At 45.0% G+C, this 19,603-nt stretch overlaps 1 protein-coding gene across 2 annotated transcripts in view; it reads left to right on the top strand.

The window, feature by feature from the left end:
* Window positions 1-5,309: 5,309 nt before the first annotated feature.
* Window positions 5,310-19,603, top strand: part of LYPD6B (LY6/PLAUR domain containing 6B) — a 46,564-nt gene continuing 32,270 nt past the window's right edge. For both annotated transcript variants that reach the window (XM_027656295.1, XM_027656294.1), the window contains exon 1: window positions 5,310-5,402. The gene's annotated coding sequence lies outside the window, so the exon portion shown is untranslated. The remainder of the gene's footprint in view (window positions 5,403-19,603) is intronic.

Below are 19,603 nucleotides of genomic sequence, written 5' to 3'. Positions count from 1 at the left end.
TCTTTGGACTGTGTAAAATAACCTTTATTGCAGTACCTGGTAAAGATCAAACGGGATGCAGAGAAATCTGTTAGTATAGAGCTAGGATTTGAAGTTTGGTAGTTCCATGAATATTATCTGTGTGATAATCTATTTTAAAATTAAGATCCGAGCTGCTGCTTGTAGTTCTCCCGACGGTGGTGGGTTTTCCTGGAGTGTGTTTGTGAGCGTTGTTCCCTAGGAAGTTTCGAAGGCTTTTCAGAATGCTGTGGAAATCTTGTCTAGGAAAATCTGACAAGCGTTTCCCTCCCCTCTCCTCCTCCTTTCCCCTTCCCACATGCCTTTGGGAATTCAGATCCTGGAGGGAACAGTCCCCGACCAGAAAGGACGTAGCTAAAAGGAACAAAGGAAAAGAAAATCCCCCAAATCCCAGATGCTCCCTTAAAAAATCAGAGAGTCCAAAAGGAGGTGAGAGTTGTACACTCGAGCTGTCCTTTGCAGGCCAAATTTGGGAATACATTTGCAGGGATGTGAGGAGCACATTCCAAGGGGAAAAAGAATGTTTTTGTAAGTCACTGTATGCAAATCATCCTACGGATGGTGCTCACCGAGGGAAGGACGAGCCTTTCCTGGATCTTTTTCCAGCCAGGCAGCAAATTCCCATCTTCCCAGCCAGGGGGCACTGGAATCGCTCCGGGAAGGTGCTGCTCCTCCTCCTCCCTGCCTGCACATTCCTCCCGGGGCAGGTGACACGGTCGGGCTTAGGGAAGCCGGGATTCCAGGAGGGTTAGGCCGAGCGTAGCCCTCTAGTCTTCTTTTGCAGACCTTTGCTCTTATTTAATTTGAGGTTGGTTGGTTGGTTGGTTTTTTTTTTTTTTTTAATTTCTGAACCTGTTTGTTAGTAGGAGTAGAACTATTCAGTTACTTAGAGTGTTCTGGAAGATTGTGAATTGACTTTAGATATTTTTTTCTACTGAAACTAAGTTGTTGCAAAGTAAGTTGGGACTTAATTTAACTGTTTTGGTTTTTTGTTGTTTGTTGTTTTTTTTTTTAATGTTGCACTATTTTGGGGAGCGTTTTGCTAAACATATTTAATGAAGCTGCAAATTTGCATGTATTTAATTTATTTTGTATTTTTCAAAGTTTTATATTTTCTTTCTTTACGTGCATGTGCACTGCCAGAAGAATGAACTGTGAACTTGCCATATGCAATCTTGAATAAAATCCACTAATCCACAACTACTCTGTGCTATCTTACCAGCTGCTAGGAGCTGACGTTTCTACTCTGAACTAATAATCCTCTTGTTTTGGTTCTGAAACAGCTATTTTGGGAAAGATACCAAACTTATTTGCTGTCAAAAGATTTTTGTGTGGTAGGAAAACTTTTTGTTCTGTCTTTCGAATTGGGAGTTTGTTATGAAATTGTATTGTAGACGCAATATTAGCTTAAAAATAAAAAAAAAAAAGGTGTGAATTCCTCAGAGCATCACCAGGGCAGTTCTGGAGGGCAGTTCTGAGAGCTTTCTGCAGCTTGAGGGATAAGTTGACTTGGACATCTCTTAATGGTGCTAGTGCTGATCAGCCAGTCAGTCCCACTAGCCGAGAACAAATTAAGTTTCTCCAAGTTCACTTTTCCATCCGGACTGCAGGAGGATTTCCTCCAACTGGAATGCCAAAAGGATGCCTTGGGCTAAAATTCTCCAAATGTGTAATAACTGGAAATCACCAATTCTCAGTTGAACATACTCTGCTTCTGTATCTATTTTGATTTTTTTTTAAGCCTATTTTAATCGGGCGACTTCAGTTTGTACCGCGTGCTGTATATTCAACTTTTGTACCATTTTTAAGGCTTTCACGTTTTATATCTGGAGAGGAAAACCACACATCTGCTCTGCAGAGATCCAAACCTGTCTCCTGCCGTTTCTGCCACCTGATCCTTACTTTCTTTGCTCTTTGAGTGTTGTGTTCTATTTACCTGAGGCTCATTTTCAAGTTGTGGTTTGTACAGCGCAAAAGAAATTTCACATCTAAAAATGTCATGCATGGGACAAATTTGGGTGGAAATATGAATGGGAAACGTGTTTCAGATGGAACTAAAGTGCATATTGTTCTTTTTGCTAGTATTTAAAAAGTATTTCTGGCTCACTCGAGCTTCTCTTAATGATATGTTCAAATATCTTGTGTTTGTCCTTGAGTTCACGTTTCATCAACTTGTTTTCTGGAAAGCAAGGAAAGTTTTAGGCCTGGAAAGATCTTGGCTGATGCATTTTTAAGTTTGTATTCAACAAGGGTGAGAGTTTGATTATCCTGAATATACCGAAAACTTAAAAATTAAGTCACAAGAATTTTTACTACAGAACCCTGAGTAAATTTTCAATTTCATTTTATAAATCCTGATGGACTAAGGTTGCACATTTGCCTGAAATCTTTATAAATCAGAGAATCCTGGAGTGGATTGGGTTGGAAGGGACCTTAAAGCCCATCCAGTCCCACCTCCTTCCATGAGCAGGGACACCTTCCACTAGTGCAGGTCGCTCCAACCTGGCCTTGGACACTTCCAGGGATCCAGGGGCAGCCACAGCTTCTCTGGGCAACCTGGGCCAGGGCCTCCCCACCCTCGCAGCCAGCAATTCCTTCCCAATATCCCACCTAAACCGACCCTAAGAATTTTAATTTGAACACTGTTTAATTTGAAGAAAAGGGTGTTTAAACCCAACGGTGCCGAAGGTCCGACGGGAAAAGGCCTCACCAGGTTTCCGCTGTCGGAGGAGAAACACCTCCTGCAAACACCAATTCCCACCTCGACGGGAAGAGGGGAAAGAATCAGGAAATAAATTGATAGCAGGATAATCTTAATCTCCCCTTGCTTTGTTTTTTTTTGTTGTTGTTTTTTTTTCTGTCTTCACTGTGCCTGTACGAACTGCGACGTGCTCCGGCAGCATCCGCCGTGCAGGAGGGAACTGCTCCGGCCGTTCCTTCCCGCCCTCACAGCCCTGCCCATGGACACCCCTCTCACTGTGGGAGAGCCACGGGGGGGGCTGAGGCATTCTGTAGATTTATACCTGTCTAGTTTGTAAAGTTGTGTAACGTGTACTGCAGATGTGTATTCTCTGGGCTCTATGTATCTTTACAGTAGTGTTCAATTTAGGATTAAAAAAAAAAACAAAACAAAACAAAAAAAAAACCCCAAAAAAATAAATTGTGGACACGTTTTGCTGGTACCAAGGGGAAATTTTTTTTGCCATTGCATCAAACGATGCTGAAATGTATTAAACTCTTGATAGGAAACCTGAACCCTCCTTCCCCCATCCCGTGGAGATAAGTCTTTTATCTTCATCCTGAAGTTCTACCGGAGATGGATGGATACACTGGCAGACTGCATGAGATGTATCATTCGAAATCCGTTACAGTGGAAAATAAAACTGAGCTAAACTCTGCGGTGTGGGCCTTGTGTGACACGGGACGTCCAGCAGGGACTGCTCTCTGTGACAGGGACAAGACCCAGGGAATGGCCTGGAGTTGTGTCAAGGCAGGGTCACGTTGGATCTCAGGGAAAGGTTCTGTCCCCAGAGGTTGGTTGGCACTGAACAGGCTCCCCAGGGCAGTGGGCACGGCCCCAAGGCTGCCAGAGCTCCAGGAGGGTTTGGATGATGCTCTGGGGCACAGGGTGGGATTGTTGGGGTGTCTGTGCAGGGACAGGGGTTGGACTGATGATCCTTGGGGGTCCCTTCCAGCTCAGGATATTCCATGATTCTCTAAGTGACCCATTCAATGGAATTGCACTCCAGAGCGTGCTGGAGTCCATGTCCAAGGCCACACTCTGGATTTTAACCTTCCTTCTAAAACTGCACCGTGTAATTCATAGAATCCTAGACTGGTTTGACTTGAAGGGACCTTAAAGCTCATCTCACCCACTCCCTGCCATGGGCAGGGTCACTTTCCACTAGCCCAGGTTGCCCCAAGCCCCGTCCAACCTGGCCTTGGACACTTCCAGGGATGGGGCATTAATTAGAAGGTTTGGATGACTGGGAAACAAAGACAGCATTTTAAATTTTTTTTTAATAAATAATTGCTTCTTCTTTATTACCTCTCCATGGACATATTCCTTCTTCCTCCTCTTTTTTAGTAGCCTGGAGTATCACAGGGAGACTCTTCCACTTACCCTCTGCATGCATTTCCATTTTTATAGGAATATTACACTCACTTTATGTACAGTGCAGTGAAGTTCCTGCCTCCTTGCCACCTCCCTTAAGTCATACTCGGGAGCTTTGTAAACAGCTTATTTCCAGTAATTATTACTCTGAGGAGTTCTCAATTAAATCATTACCTTTCTCCTCAGCAATGGAAATTCCATTGGATTCTGTAGAAATGGATTGCTCCCTTTTTTTGCCTGATGAGTGGATTTCTAATGAGAATTACGTGGGTTTTGCACCAAGCCTAGCAGAGCTAGAAATTAGTCTGGCAAAATTTGGAGTTGATTATTTCTAAATCAGAATAAATATTGGATTGTGCTGCTTTCAGTGTGTAAAAGGTGCTTCCTCATGCTCTGAGAAGCTGCTGCCTGCAGGATGAGGATGGATCCATCTGGGAAGAAGAGGCTTTCCAATGTAGATGGTTTATGTTAAGGAGAGCAGATGGGAAGTCTGAACATTCCCCCATAGCCCTGCAGAGGAAGGCAGACGCTGTGCAGTGCCAGAGCTTTTTCCGTGAGTTAAAACCCTTCTAGATCTCTTTGATAAACCTCGTGCCTGGAGGATGAACTCAATTACAGAGCAGACTGTTTGCAAGTTTATCCCTACAATTTCACTTTCGGGATGTGGGATCGCAGCAGTTAATTAACTCCATGAAAACATCACAAATTACTGTATCCATTTCCAAGATCCGGCTTACGCAACAGCCCAGCGAAAAACAAAGGGTTTGCATCCGTAGAAAAACACTCGCTGCGAGCCTGTCACTGTTGATTTCAACACTTCTTAACTCCGACTTAAATACTTTAAATTTAGCGCAGCTGAACCCAGCGGAGACTATTTATCCTAAAATGAGGTTGGTCAGTAGTTTGGGCTCAAGTCACCTGGTGGTCCCACGAATCAGCTCGTCCTTGATACACTTTGATGCCACGTTGATACCGGTCCCGGGGGAAGGGGAAGGTGTCGGGAAAGGTGTCGGTGCAGCTCTCGGGGGGATGCTCGGTTGGGGGGTCCCCTCCTCGCCCCCGCAGCCGCCCGGGCGGTCCCGCCCTGCCCGCAGGTCCCACCGCCCCGGGGGCGGGCGCGGGGTGTCCGAGCCGAGCTCCCCGCCCCGGCCCCTCCTCCGGCACCAGCACAGCCCCAGCCCTGTGTCCTGGTGCTCCAGTGTCCCGGTATCCCGGTGTCCTGGTATCCCGGAGTCCCGGTGCGGCCGCCGAGCCCGCCCCTGCACGGACGGTGAGTGCGGGGAAGGGGCCCGGGAAGGGAGCGGGGCTGGGACGGGCTCGGGGTTGGGAGTCCCGTCCTGCCGCCCCAGGGGATGCTGAGCCGCGGCCCCAACCCCGGCGGTGTCGGGGGGCGGGAGGTAGCACCGAAATCCATGTGTCCCCAGCTCTGCGGGGAGTGGGAGGTGACACCGAAATCTGGGTGTCCCCAGTCCCAGGAGTTTTGCCCAGCGAGAAGTGGCAGCAAAATCGGGGTGTCCCCAGCCCCGTGGGGAGCAGAAGTGGCACTGAAATCCGGGTGTCCCCAGCTCTGCAGGGAGTGAAAATCAGGGTGTCCCCAGCCCCACTGGTTTTGGGGAGTGGGAGGTGGCACCGAAATCAGGGTGCCCCCAGCTCCGTGGGGAGCAGGAGGTGGCAGCAAAGTCAAGGTGTCCCCAGACCGTGCAGTTTTGGGGAGCAGGAGGTAGCACCAAAATCAGGGTGTCCCCAGCAGCTGTGGTGCTGGTGGGAAGGAACCAGACTGTGGGAAGGAACCAGGCTGTGGGAATCACTGGGTGTGCAGCGTCAAGGGACCCAAATCATAGCCCGTGGTTTACAAGTCTATTGTAAAAGTGCAGTTATTGCACATCTCCTGATGGTTATAGAGCTGTAAAAGGTTCTGTGTTCCACAGCTACGGCAGCAAAGCTTGGGCTCTTTTAAAGTAGGCGTGTTAAGCTTCACTGTAGGAAGTGCCAGAACACAATAAAAATGTACCTAGGGAAGCAAATACCAGCAAAAAAATACAAGCTGCCCACCATGAAGGCTAGAGAGGGACTTGGGACAAGGGATGGAGGGACAGGACACCAGGAATGGCTTCCCACTACCAGAGGGCAGGGTTGGATGGGATATTGGGAAGGAATTGTTGGCTGTGAGGGTGGCGAGGCTCTGGCACAGGTTGCCCAGAGAAGCTGTGGCTGCCCTATGCCTGGAAATGTTCAAGGCTTGGAGCAACCTGGGCTAGTGGAAGGTGTCCCTGCCCATGGCAGGGGGGTGGAACAAGATGAGGTTTAAGGTCCCCTCCAACCCAAACCATTCTGAGATCCTATGAAAGTACGTGAGCAGGTGCTGGGCTGACACTGGCAGGTTGTTGCTGCCTTTTGCACGGTGTTTCTCCTGAGAAGGGACCCTGGCTCCTTGTACCTATTCCCTATATCCAAATGCATATCCCTGCACTGAATCAGGCTGTAAATCCCTTGGAACAACCACCAGCAGTGTTGTTTGGTATCACAGGCACCGAGGGCTCGGTGCTGCGCGAGGCCCACGGGTGCTCTGCTAATGCAGGGAATGAAAACAACCTCAGCATTGAGGAGTGTCCGTGGTTCACCCAGAGAGAACTGGTTTGCAAGACTCAGCTGGTTGATTCCTAAGGGCAATCTCAGGAAAATGGGTTTGTGTGATTTCCCTTCTGTCAGAGGGTAAGTGCAGCGAGAGCCTGGAACCGCAGATGGGGAGATCAGAGCAGTGGCAGAGCCATGTGCTGCAGCCTCTCTCATAAATACAGGACTGGTAATCCCAGATGCTCAGGTAATGACTCAAGTTTCTCTCCCTCAACAAACATGTTTTCGTTTAAAATTATAAAATCTCAAATGCTGAGATCTCTCTTTCTCGGGTCGGTTTGGAACCTCTAAGTTTAAGGTTTTAGAGCTTTTTCTGTAGCTATGAACCTTCCCACTGTGATACCCCATCCTGCCTCTGCTCCAGTGAGTTCTGAAGAAAAGGACAAAGAAAATTAAAAAGGTTTATGATGACAAAGAGTTGTGTTTGAGAACACAGGGACCAGCTTGGAGGAGGAGAATTCAGAGCTGTGGTGTCTGTCTCCCGTCGGTCCCTGGCCAGGCTGTGTACCTGCAGTGCAGGTGAATTCTAGAGGTAATTGCAGATGGATGTTTAATAGCATGGAAGAAGGGAGTTGTCCTGGTTGTTACACAGCTTGGTGATTCATCAGTCTTTGCAGGGTGATAGTTTTGCTCCTCTAGTCAGCCCACAATTAACTCAGTTCCCAGTGTTTTCCCTCTCTCCTCCATGCCTTGCTTTAACTCAGCTAACATTTCCCAGCATGGTAATTGCAGTGCCAGCTCCCAGCCAGTGCCATCCCTTCCAGAGTGGATAATCTCCCTCAGCCTGGCTTTGCCAGAGCTGCAACTCCAAGGTTGGACATCTGGCTGTGTGATGTTTGCTGTCAGGGGCCCGGGAAATCCTCTAATCAACTTGTGCAGGATGGATCCCACGTGCTGATCCTGGAAACACTCGGGAAGAATTCCATCCTCTGGCTGGCTCTGGGTGCTTTATCTGGCAGGAAGAAGAGGGAGAGCACAGCCAAGGTGGGGAGATGTGCTGGGGAACGTGTGCCTTTGGCAAGCACGGGGCACTGCAGGGAAGGAACCAGTGCTACAGGAACAGGCACCTTTTCCTGCACCCTTGGGAGCTCTGGAGAAGGGACACCGGTGCCTTGGGAATTCCTAAGTAGATTCCTGCCATGCAGACAGGTTATCACCATCTCTTCCTGCTTGGTTTTCTGTTTGTCCAAGCTTCAGATGTGGGAGAAGACAGAGGGAATGTTTCCTTTTCTACTCTTTATACAAATTATGTAGGAGACCCCTGTCTCAAATCAGGAGTTGCAAACTTGGATTACAAAACAGAGTCGCTATGATTTCCACCTTCTAGTGGAAAGTGTCCTTGACCATGGCAGAGGGATGGAATGAGATGGGTTTAAGGTGCCTCCCAACCCAAACCACTCCATGATTAAAAATAAACAAATAATGATAATTTTGCTGCATGAATTCTCATAATTCTGAAAACTCCCCTCTATTTTTTTGTTTTTAAAGTGTAGCTTCCTAAATATTTTAATTCCTCATGTCCATGGGCTGGATCTTGTGGATTCAAAGGAAAGGAATTTTTCAGTTATTCAAGTGTGTGACTCAAAGGCCTCCTGGATGAGGAGGGTTCAGAAGTGGTGAAAAGGTACCTCCGATAGTGCCACGCCAATAAACTTCAGAAGGAATTTCTGAAGCTTAATTCCTGAATTAAGCTTTCCTTAAGGATTGAGTGGGATCGGGTGATGCCTGTGATGTTGGCAGTTATTGTGCCATTAATTGCTGTGAGAATCTTTTAATCTCAGTAAGAGCTTTCCCCTGGGCTTTGCACGTGCTTCCAGCTGATCCCCAGGCTGGTTATTCCCAGTGCCAAATGCTGAAGTTGGCACTGGGAACCCAATCCAGGTTGGATTGGGCTTGGAACAACCTGGTGTAGTGGAAGGTGTCCCTGCCCATGGCAGAGGGTTGGAACAAAGTGGTCTGTAATGTCCCATCCAACCCAAACCATTCCAAGATTCTGTGATTTTAAGGGAATGCTCAGGACAACTGTTGGCAGTTGTTGTTTTCTCGCTGCCCATGAGCAGCCAGAACACAGAGCCCAGACCAGGATCCCTTTTCCCAGTGCAACAGCACCAATCTACCCACACCAACAAAACCAGGTTGGGATTTCTTGCCTCAAGCCTGGGGCCTTTTGATGTACCTGCTCTGAACTCCAGGGTTTTGGCTTTGAACCAAATGAGGGTAAAATTTGGAGTTTTTGTCTGGGCTTTGCTTTGATATTTAAACAAATTTAAACTCTTGTGTGAAACCTGCTTAAAATACACTTGGAGATCCCACTGCTGATATCACTTTGCAGATATGGAAATGGGACAGTAAGGGATTGGAACCTGAGTCTTTGTGCTAAAAAAAAACCACCCAGAGAATCATCCTAGAATAGTTGGGGTTGGAAGGGAATTTAATATCATCTCATTCCACACCCTGCCATGGGCAGGGACACCTTCCACTAGTCCAGGTTGCTCCAGCCTGGCCTTGGACACTTCCAGGGATCCAGGGGCAGCCACAGCTTCTCTGGGCAACCTGTGCCAGGGCCTCCCCACCCTCCCAGACAAGGAAAGATCGAGTCTTTAGCAATATCCTGACTGGATAAATGGCTCTAGATAAGTAATTTATCTTCTTTCAGTGTATTTCTTGTCTCATTCTGGAGAATTGTGGACTCTTAGATCTAATATTTCAACTCACCAGCTCTCAGTCCAGGGAAAGGTCCACTCCATCCTTCATTTTCATCCTTCATTATCCTTCATTTTTTATAGTAGGAGTACATGCTGAAAAGCAAAATGGGAGGAGATGCTTGCAGTAAGAAGGTGAAAAATTGGATGTATAAATAGATTGAACATGCTGCTTATTCAAAATTTTGAAGTGGAGTCATTTTAACACTCACTTTAATTAATTTTGCCCATAAATTAGTGTGTCTGTGAGAACAGTTTTCTTTCCTGTGTCAGTCGAAATGGCCTTGTAGTTTTTCAATGAAGAAATGTGTCTTTCTTCCCTGCAGCCTAATTACACTGGTATCATTTGGTATTTTCAAATGATAGAGAAGCTAAGACTGAAATCCTCGGGATATGTGGATGGAGAACTAACACCAGTTGTAGGAGCAGACTTGATTTGCATCTGTATTTTTGCCTTAGGTTTAAATGTAAGATATTGTAATTTTTTTTCTGTTATTTAAAAATTGAAGAAACAAGTACCATCTTTAGTGGTCTGTAGGCCCTCAGGATGATAATAATTCCTTCCAAAATTGCTCCATGTGGTTTTTCTCCTAAGTGTCTGACACACAGGGCAGCATTGAAGCTGTGTTGGGGAGAGCAGCTTGCCATCCTAGGCTGGCTCATCCTCTAGGATCTGTGAAGCTGCCCCTGGCAGTGATGAATAACTCATGCTTCAGGGCAGACTTATCTCCTCCCTTACACACCTTCCCAATTGGGCCATGTCAAAACCAGCAAGAGGTGTAAGATTATCTCCCCGACCCCAGCAGATCGTGCCCTGGAGTGTGGTGATTACCCTGCTCAGAGTCTAAACATGCACAAGTGCAGATGGGAGCACTTACCCGTCATCTAATCCTGTTTTTTGGGAAAAGTGCTGCCCTGGCTTTGTCTTGATGTGAATAAACCTGTTGTGGCAAATTGCACTAATTCAGAGCTCAACTTAGTGTACTGAAATGGAGGCTGAGGGGTTATGACATGGGGAGCAGCACAGGCACCGTGACGGGGTGAGCATGGTGTATCCTCACGGGGCCTAAAACCTTCTCACAGGTGCTGGTTTGGCCTTAGACTTGACGTCATTTAAGGCTGGATATGAAAAGCTTTGGTGCCTGCTTAAGGAGGACTTATTAGATGTGAGTTTAAAGTGTTGGTGTTCCTTCTTTCAGCTGAGAAAATCCATAGAATTACAGAATATCCTGAGCTGGATCCCACAGGGATCATCGAATCCAACCCCTGTCCCTGCACAGACACCCCAACAATCCCACCCTGTGCCTCAGAGGATCATCCAAACCCTCCTGGAGCTCTGGCAGCCTTGGGGCTGTGCCCACTGCCCTGGGGAGCCTGGTCAGTGCCAACCACCCTCTGGGGGAAGAACCTTTCTCTGAGATCCAACCTGACCCTGCCCTGGCACAGCTCCAGCCCTTCCCTGGGTGCTGTCCCTGCTCTGCCCCTGAGGAAGTTGTAGGCTATGATGAGTCTCCCTCAGTCTTTTCTCTAGGCTGGACAAACCAAATGACCTTGTCTGTGCTTTCTTAAGGTCTTTCAGCTGCAGAGCATCAGGTGGCTGTTCAGGTCCCAGCACTGTTTCCTGGCTGGGATCATCGTTTTTCCTTGCAAGTCCACTGTCTCCATCTGTTGTTCCTGGCTCAACTAGTGTGACATCTTCCCTGTGCTCATCATCACGGTTGTTTCTGTAGTTCCAGCTCTTTATGGCTGCAGGACTTTGTAGGATAATCCCCCATTTGGCTTTCAGGATTTATCAGCTTCTTGATCTCAGCTGCCCAGGGTAACGTGGCTGCTCCAAAACTGGAGTCTGCTCAAAGGACAGGCCCTGTGTCCATCCTTTAGAACTGAGCCTATAAGTCAAACTTCTTAAATAAATTAAGGTTGCAGTGGTTCTTCCCTGTTTGGGAAGGTTCAGGGCACCTCATTTGCCTTGATGTAGAGTCAAATTAGATGATGTTTATATGAACATAAAGAAGTTATTTTTAAGTATATTACAACACCCCAACAGCTCAGATTCAAGAAAGCAGCTTGTCCAACTAAACCCAAGAGCTCCTGGCACAGCAGCTGTTCCTCTGGGATATCAGTTTTTAAAACACCACGTGGTTGTGAGGGCTGAGGATTCTCTCCCTTCAAAGCTCATTTCAGCCTCAGGCTGCATTCTGTGCATCTTAATTCTCTTATTTTTCTAAGATTATTACAGCAGTTCCTGATACCAATCTAGTCTGATAAAATTCAAAATTCACAGCACAGAAGGGAAAGACCAGTGGAGTTTCAGGAAAGAGCTTTCCTGTGGGGTTTTTTTGTTTTCATTTCTGGTTTTTTGGACAGTCCTTTCTCCATTGGGAACTTCAGGGATGTTCCATGTTCTCCCCTGCTCCATCCCACCATCTCCCATGTCAGCCTGGCATCATAGTGAAAACTGGTTTTTGTTGGCATTTCTAACAGGGGAATAAACTTGTTTTTGCTTTTTATTAAGGAATTTTCTCCCTCTCAGATCAAATTGATGCTCTGTGCCTTAATAATGGTGTTTCGTGTCGAGTTATTTTGCCTTAACAAAATCCAAGGGATTTATTGCTTTAATGCATGTGTATCACTACCAAAACACAAATTAAAGTAGGCAAAATGTTATTGATTGAGGGCTGTACTGTAAGTTTACAGGAGTTATTGTTGAATAGTAGAATAGTGAAAAATTCTCACTCATTCACTAGAACAAAAAATGAATAGGATAATAAAGTGTTCTTTATTTATATATATATATATATATAAATAAAATAAATCTTTAAAAGAATATCACCATTAGGTTCAGGAGAACTTGCTTACCTCTTTATTTCAGCTTAATAAATGTATATATAGATATATAGATATATATATAGACTTTTTAAATAACATTTCAGAATTAACTATTTGGCTTAATTTCTTCAAAATGATCCCGTTCAGAAACAAAATTCCCATCATTCATTTCCTTCCCTTTAATAATTCTCCCATTTGGAGAGATCATCAGATTTATGGGATTACAGCTAAAAAATTTACACTGACACCGAGGCTCTCTAGTGCAAAAAAACCTTAAAATAGGTGTTTACAATATTAGTGAGGTATTGAGGAGCTGCAGATTTACAGTGGATCTGCACAGACTTGAAAACATCTCCTCTTCTGTGAGGCAATAAATGAAGTTAATAATTACAGTACAATTAGACGAGAAGAACGACGTGTCAGGGGAGGGAGGATTTCTCCTTGGCTGGTCCCAGGAAATGAGGGATTTGGGGTGTCCTTTGGACACTCTGTAATGCAGGTGTTGTAAAATACCCAGAGGAACAAGCTTTTGTTGAAACCAGGCTGTTAATTTAACTAAAAATCTGCATTTTTTTTCTTTAGGAGGCAGAGGTGAAGGGCTGTCACTGCCTACCTCGAGTGCCTCCAGGCTCCATGAATTCTGTGCTAAATCAAGCTGGAATTCAGGTATTCACCACACTCAGCTGGAAATGAGGTTGGGGAGGCCCTGGCACAGGTTGCCCAGAGAAGCTGTGGCTGCCCCTGGATCCCTGGAAGTGTCCAAGGCCAGGTTGGACGGGGCTTGGAGCAACCTGGGCTGGTGGAAGGTGTCCCTTCCCGTGGCTTTAAGATGAGCTTTAAGGTCCCTTCCAGCCCAAGCCTTTCTACATCTTTATCATTCCATAATTTAGGGCATCTGGTGTTCAGGTTCTCTGTTTTTCCTCCCTTTATACCATGACTAACCAACTTTTTGAATGTGTTTGGGAGTAGGACTTTCATCTAATCACAGTGCCTGAGACTGCTGTACTACCTAAATCTTTGGATACATGAATATGGACTAAGTGCTGCATCATCTTCCTAAGGATTTGGCATTGTAGGGCATCTGACATGAAACGTGATGGAGTGGAATGCTCTTCATGAAGAGAATATCAATTTATCTCTCACATTTCCTTTGTGTTATCCCAGCTTTCCTCATGTCAATGAGCTGTAATTGTGTTATCTGGTCCTTTTTGGTTTGTCGTGGTTTGGGCAACAGACTCTTTAGTTATAAGAACATGCAAGTACTTCCTGGGTTCTGAGGAATCACAGGATCATGGAGTGGCCTGGATTGAAAAGGGACCTTAAAGATAATCTCATGGCATGGGCAGGGACACCTTCCACTAGCCCAGGTTGCTCCAGCCTGGCCTTGGACACTTCCAGGGATCCAGGGGCAGCCACAGCTTCTCTGGGCAACCTGGGCCAGGGCCTCCCCACCCTCCCAGCCAGGAATTCCTTCCCAATATCCCATCTAACCTTGCCCTCTAGCAAGTTTAAAACCATTCCCCCTTTGTCCTGTCACTCCAGGCCCTTGTCCATAGTCTCTCTCCATCTTCCTTGTAACTCCTTCAGGTCCTGGAAGGCCATGATTAGGTCACCCCAAAGCCTTCTCTTTTCCAGGCTCAACAATCCCAGCTCTCTCAGCCTTTCCTCATAGGAGAGGTGCACAAGGGTCCTTGTGCGTCCTTTCCAAGTCAGGATATTCCTACTAAGCAGATTTTATTTTCAAAACCATGATGACAGCAGTTTATATAATTTATGGATTTGCCATGCAAAGAATCAAAACACAACCTCTTTGTGTTAATATACTTAATATAAATATATAGTATATTTAATATAGCAGAGTGGTGCCATTAAATTGAATTGGAAGCTTCTGGAACCAAAAATATGAGCTTGAGTAAGAGATCCCTGTTCAGGGTGACCAGTGAATTCACCTTCTGTGTCCTGCACGCTGTGGAATGATGGAAATCCTGAAAATAGATGATCCTTGCTGTGTTTGTTGTTCATTTATTTTTGTTGCAAGTCCTTCTGTATTTACCACAACGTGTCCTTCCAGTGCTTGCCAGCTGCAGCCATTCCTGCTTGGAGGATGGATTGTTTTGTATAAACTCTTGATAGGTGAGATTTATACATCCCACCTCCTTGCCAGAATTCAGAACTCCAGTCACTCAGAGCAATTCCTGAGCTATTGTGAATGTCCTGAGGGAATGCTCTGCTGGGCTTTACTCCCTTTCCTGACCAACAGGGACTTCAGCAATGCCCTGATGATTTGACAGATGGGTGGCTGATAGAAAAGAATTGTTTGCTGTGGTTTGAAGCCAGATTTCAGAGGTATAGAAAAATACTTCACTAAGAATTACCAGGAGAAGAAGAAAAGGCCTTTAAAAATGATAGTTATGAAATGTGGATTTTTTATTGTTGATGGAGAGGTTTCTTACCTTTTCTTATTTATACCAAAAGGCACACAGGGTAACAGGAGTCACATCAAATAATTTCATGCTTTTTTTTTTTCTGTGTCATGTAACAGGTGTAGAGATCAGAATTTGGTACATTGACTGTAGAGAGCTGGGACAGCTCACCTGATCTGATCAAAGGCATTTTTCATATCATATCATATATCATATCCTGTCCTATCCTATATAATGTCTTCATCAATAAAACCTGAGGTAGCTGCTGCTCAGGGTTATTATAATATTGCTGGACATTGTTCTGGTGGTGGGAAGGCTGAGTGGTTGCCTCTGCACCACTTATTAAACTGCATTTTCATGCCTTTTTTTTTAAATTTTACATCATTTTTTTAGATTTTTAAAGAAAGCATTTTTTAAAAGTGCTTTCTGGAGTGTCAGACACCCTGCAATAACCTGAACCTCTTGTTTGGTATTTTGGCTGCTCTTGGATTTTTTCAAACCACCAACTCCCATCCCTTCCTTGCAAAATAAGACCTTTAAAGCCTTTAGGAATTGCAGCTGTGGGGTGGGATGGTGCCTCCCAAAAAGATGGATGACAAAACTACCCTTGGACATGTTTTCACTTCTTTTTAGAAAAGCACAGGGCAAACAGCAGCTCTTCTGATGCCTTAATTCAATGGAAAATGCTCCAAGAGCTGCAGAAGGGGTCAGGCTTTTAAAACAGATGCCAGATCTTTTGAAAAATCAATACAGAAATATAATGAGAGAAGGTACAGGGAAGCAAAATGTAGCAAGGCCACTTTTAGGTGCTTTTAAAGGTTGTTCTGTCTTGGGGAAAAAAAAAAAATGTCCAAACACCGGAAAATGCCATTGGACACATGAATTTATTTATGAACACTCTTTGTATCCCACTGTCATGCCAGAGTAAGGACAATTAGGGACAGATGCTGGGATTTTGAAGGCTGAGTGGCTGCATTGTGCACAATCTTGATGGTCACAGAGATGCACATGGGGCAGTTTTTGGCAGAGCGGAGGGAGGAGGAAACATTTCCTCTCCTTTCTTTGCTTTGGGCAGCCTTGCATTATTTCTGGGGGCTGCCCTGACTTCAGCATTCAGAAACGAGGGGGCAAAAATGTTTTTTTTTAGGGTTGACCTGAAGGCCTGGAGGTCTTGGGAAGGATTCACTCCGGGGCCATTCCATTGGGTTATCAGGGAAATGGTGCCATGGCCATTAAAACCATGAAACCGGGAAGCTGGTGCCTGGAATTCAAACTCTTGGACACCACGAGGATGTGGTGGTTCCAGAGGGAAAGCTACAAAGGAAGGCTACTTGTTCAAAATAAGAATCCAGGATCTCCCAGGCTCTATCTGGGTGTGCATTCAAGAAAATAAACAGAGCTGATAGACTTGTTGTGCTGACATACGATTGCTAAATTGCTTTTTAAAATTTTATTAATTATGTAAATATTCTACCTGGGTATTTTAACTGTGGAATTTTATGTATGCTGGAAGACTTTTGTCCTTATAAAGTATAGATAAGTTAACCCTCCTGTTATTTCTAAGGTTTGGGAGGGGTGGTTAGAACCATATTCCCGTCTTCTTTTAGTATTGCCAAAAATGTGGCATTGCTTCAGTGATGATGAGAAAGTCCAGTTTGTATCACTCTTCCCACAGCAGGTTTCCTTTATTCTGTGTGGATATAAACTCTTTTTATTCTCAGCTAATTCCCAGGTAGGTAGAAAGTATATGTTTATTAAAGATATACTTCTACATGTGGCTTTGTGAGCTATCAGTAGTTTGACCACCCGAAGCAATTACGTGGTGAACTCTTTTAAGAAGAATGTGGAATTGCAAAGGAATCTTTGCCTGTGTGCTTAGTTGCCAAATTAAAGGGAACTGAGATCTGTTCTGAGTTGTCAGAATGTTCTCTTAACTAGTTAAACCCGTGTTTACAACCTTGCCTGTGGTTAACCACCACTAGATAAGATCATGGACTGTCTCCCCGTGAGTGCTCACAGGTGAGGGGTTGATGATACAATTCACATTTAAATGAATCTTCTGTGTGCTTTTTTTTTTTTTTTTAATTGTCTTTGGCTCCAAGGGGAGCTTGCTTTGCTGGGAGGAATGTTATCAGTTTATTAACTCTCTCAAAATAATCCATTGTAGGTGGAAAGGTAATGATTGGCCTTCTAACACTGCAGTGCTTCCAGAAAAAAAGGCTTCAGTGGTTAAGGCTGCTCTGATAATGTGTTAAATCACATGTCTGGACATATGCAAGACATGAAACCTGAAACTTGGCAGTTTCTACACTTTTAAGTCAACAGAGCTAAAAGCAGCCACAGTACATCTCTTTGACTGTTGTTCCTGTTTCTTAGTTATCACAGGAAAGCCAAGAGAATTTATTTCAAGCACTGCCCTAATCTGGGCTATTAGTGTAAGTCTTCTTCAATTTTCACTAAAGTTTATCAGGTGAAGGTGATATTTGAGCTGGAGCATTTGGGGTTTGCCATCAGGGTCATCGTGTTTTAGTGCTACTTATTTTACCAGAGAAATCACAGTGTATATATCTATGTGGAAATATAGTATTTTAAGCATGTTATGAAATTAATTAATAGCAGTTAAATTAGCTAGGCAAATGTGAGGGGGTTATCCTCCACCACTGCAGAATTGCTCTGCAGAACAAATCTGAGAAATAATAATACTTGCAGCTGAGTTTCTAGGTAACCTTTCGTGGGGTAAAGTTCTTATGTATCTCCAGTTGGGCATTTAAATGAAGGATTTTGTTATGAGCACCTGGAGCATTTGATTATTCCTCCAAACAATGGCAGGAGCAGGAATTGTGTGGATTGTGGCAAGTGTCTTTCATTTTCATCTCTTTACTTGGTTGTAGCTTTTTTGATCTCTTCTTCATGTGCTTTGCCAGATAATTTGATTCAGGCTGTGCATGAGATTTACATTTCTTTGGGCAGCCTCAGCACTTGATTTCCAGACAGAGTAGAAACAGCTGGACTGGGAGCTGTTCCATAATCCCTGGATGAAGAATGCTCCCTCCCATGGGATGGGTATAATAGTGTGATTGTCTTTTGGCCACTGGATTCTGACCTGCAGGAAACTGGAGGTTTCCACCTGCAGGGAATTTACTTGTTTGTAGCTACTGCCTTGCTGGAAGGAGGCAAGTTCAGCTCTTCTGGCACTTCAGCCAGCCTGGCTTAAGCTTCATTTATTTCTCTATTAATATGAGATAAAACAATTAAAAAAGCACAGGTCTTGTGAGGAGCAGCTGAGGGAGCTGGGGGGTCTCAGCCTGGAGAAAAGGAGGCTCAGGGGGGACCTTCTGGCTCTGCAACCCCCTGACAGGAGTGGGGAGCCGGGGGGGGGTCGGGCTCTGCTCCCAGGGAACAAGGGACAGGACAAGGGGAAACGACCTCAAGCTGTACCAGGTTGGATATTAGGGAAAATTTCCTCATGGAAAGCCCTGGAACAGTTTTCCCAGGGCAGGGGTGGAGAGTCCCCATCCCTGGAGGGATTTCAAAGCCCTGTGGATGTGGCACTTGTGGACGTGGGTCAGTGGTGGCCTTGGCAGTGCTGGGGGATGGTTGGACTCGATGATCTTAGAGGGCTTTTCCACCTTCAGCAATTCCAGTCCTTATTCCAGATCTCTTAAAAAATGGCTGGATTTTCGAGAACACCATTTCCCTGCTGGCTTCTCCCTCTTGTCTCTTACATCATATTTTGTTTATCTCCATAATGGACTCGGTGCTAAAATGCACGTGCTGAACCAAGTCCCTGTGATGTCGTGTGGGATTTGGCAGCACCCTGCTGGGAGGAATTCTGATGGGAGATGCCTGGCTAATTCCCAGCACATGCAGTTCCCACAGACAACCTGGAAATGGGTGGGGTTGACGTGAGCAGGAGCAACAAAGGTCTGAAGCTGAGATTGCCTTCTGGAATGGCAGCTCATCAAAGGGCCAGGGAAATCTATAAAATGAGCAATAAAGTCACTTTGAAAGTTTCAGGTTTACTCATTTTACTACCGCAGGAAGACGCTTGTAATGTATATACACGTAAAACACTGGTTAGTATTGGGGATATATTCACATAAAGTGCATATTCTTTGAAGAAGTCGATAAGGGGAAATCCCTCCAGAACTCTTCTAATAACTGTGCTCCTGCAAATGCGTTGCTTTCTTCTGGGAGAATTTTAAACTGTGCAAATTTGTGTTTCTTTAACTGAATTGTTTCCTTTGTGTAAAGGATACAGTAGTTAATCAACTTCTGAGTCTGCTTGGAAGAGGGTTAATTGTTAATCACTCTCACCAATACTCAGAAGTGCCTCAACTCATTTGGTGAAATGCATTTTCCCTGCATGTTTTTCAGTCTGCTCTAATAGACATCGATTATACAGCTTTGCCATGTGGCTGAATCCCTGGAAATTCTGATATGTTTTGAAAATAGCCTTTAGAACAGCACTGAAACCCAGAAAATGCCACATGGAGCTCTAACATCAGTGTTTTGTGTGCTTTACTAATGACAGGGAATTCACAGCCAGCTGTCAAGGGCTCCATTCTACCTGTGGGAAGCTGCCTGGGGCTATGCAGGAGAGGGAGGATAGGGAAATACAGGTTTTTAAACCAGGGCTCTCTTGGAAATACGGAGCTTTATTCTGGTTTACCAGAGGCGTTTATCTTCGCTGAGAATGCAGATGTTGTATATGCCAAAGTCATTGAGTAAAAGAGTAAAAGGGAAACAAAGCCTGGAATGCAGGTTTTCCTCCTTCCTGGTGATTCCGTGCTCTGTGTGTGTATGTGGAGTCTTTCTCTGTGAGTGTGGAGTTTTCCCCTGTGTGTGTGTGTAATTTTCCCATCTGTGTGGAGTTTTTCCCT

The sequence above is a fragment of the Corapipo altera genome, unplaced genomic scaffold, assembly GCF_003945725.1.
Source record: "Corapipo altera isolate COAL_440 unplaced genomic scaffold, ASM394572v1 68, whole genome shotgun sequence".
NCBI classification, from domain to species: domain Eukaryota; kingdom Metazoa; phylum Chordata; class Aves; order Passeriformes; family Pipridae; genus Corapipo; species Corapipo altera.
Note: the sequence above shows the minus strand (reverse complement) of the source record. Positions and strands in the feature narration are given on the sequence as shown.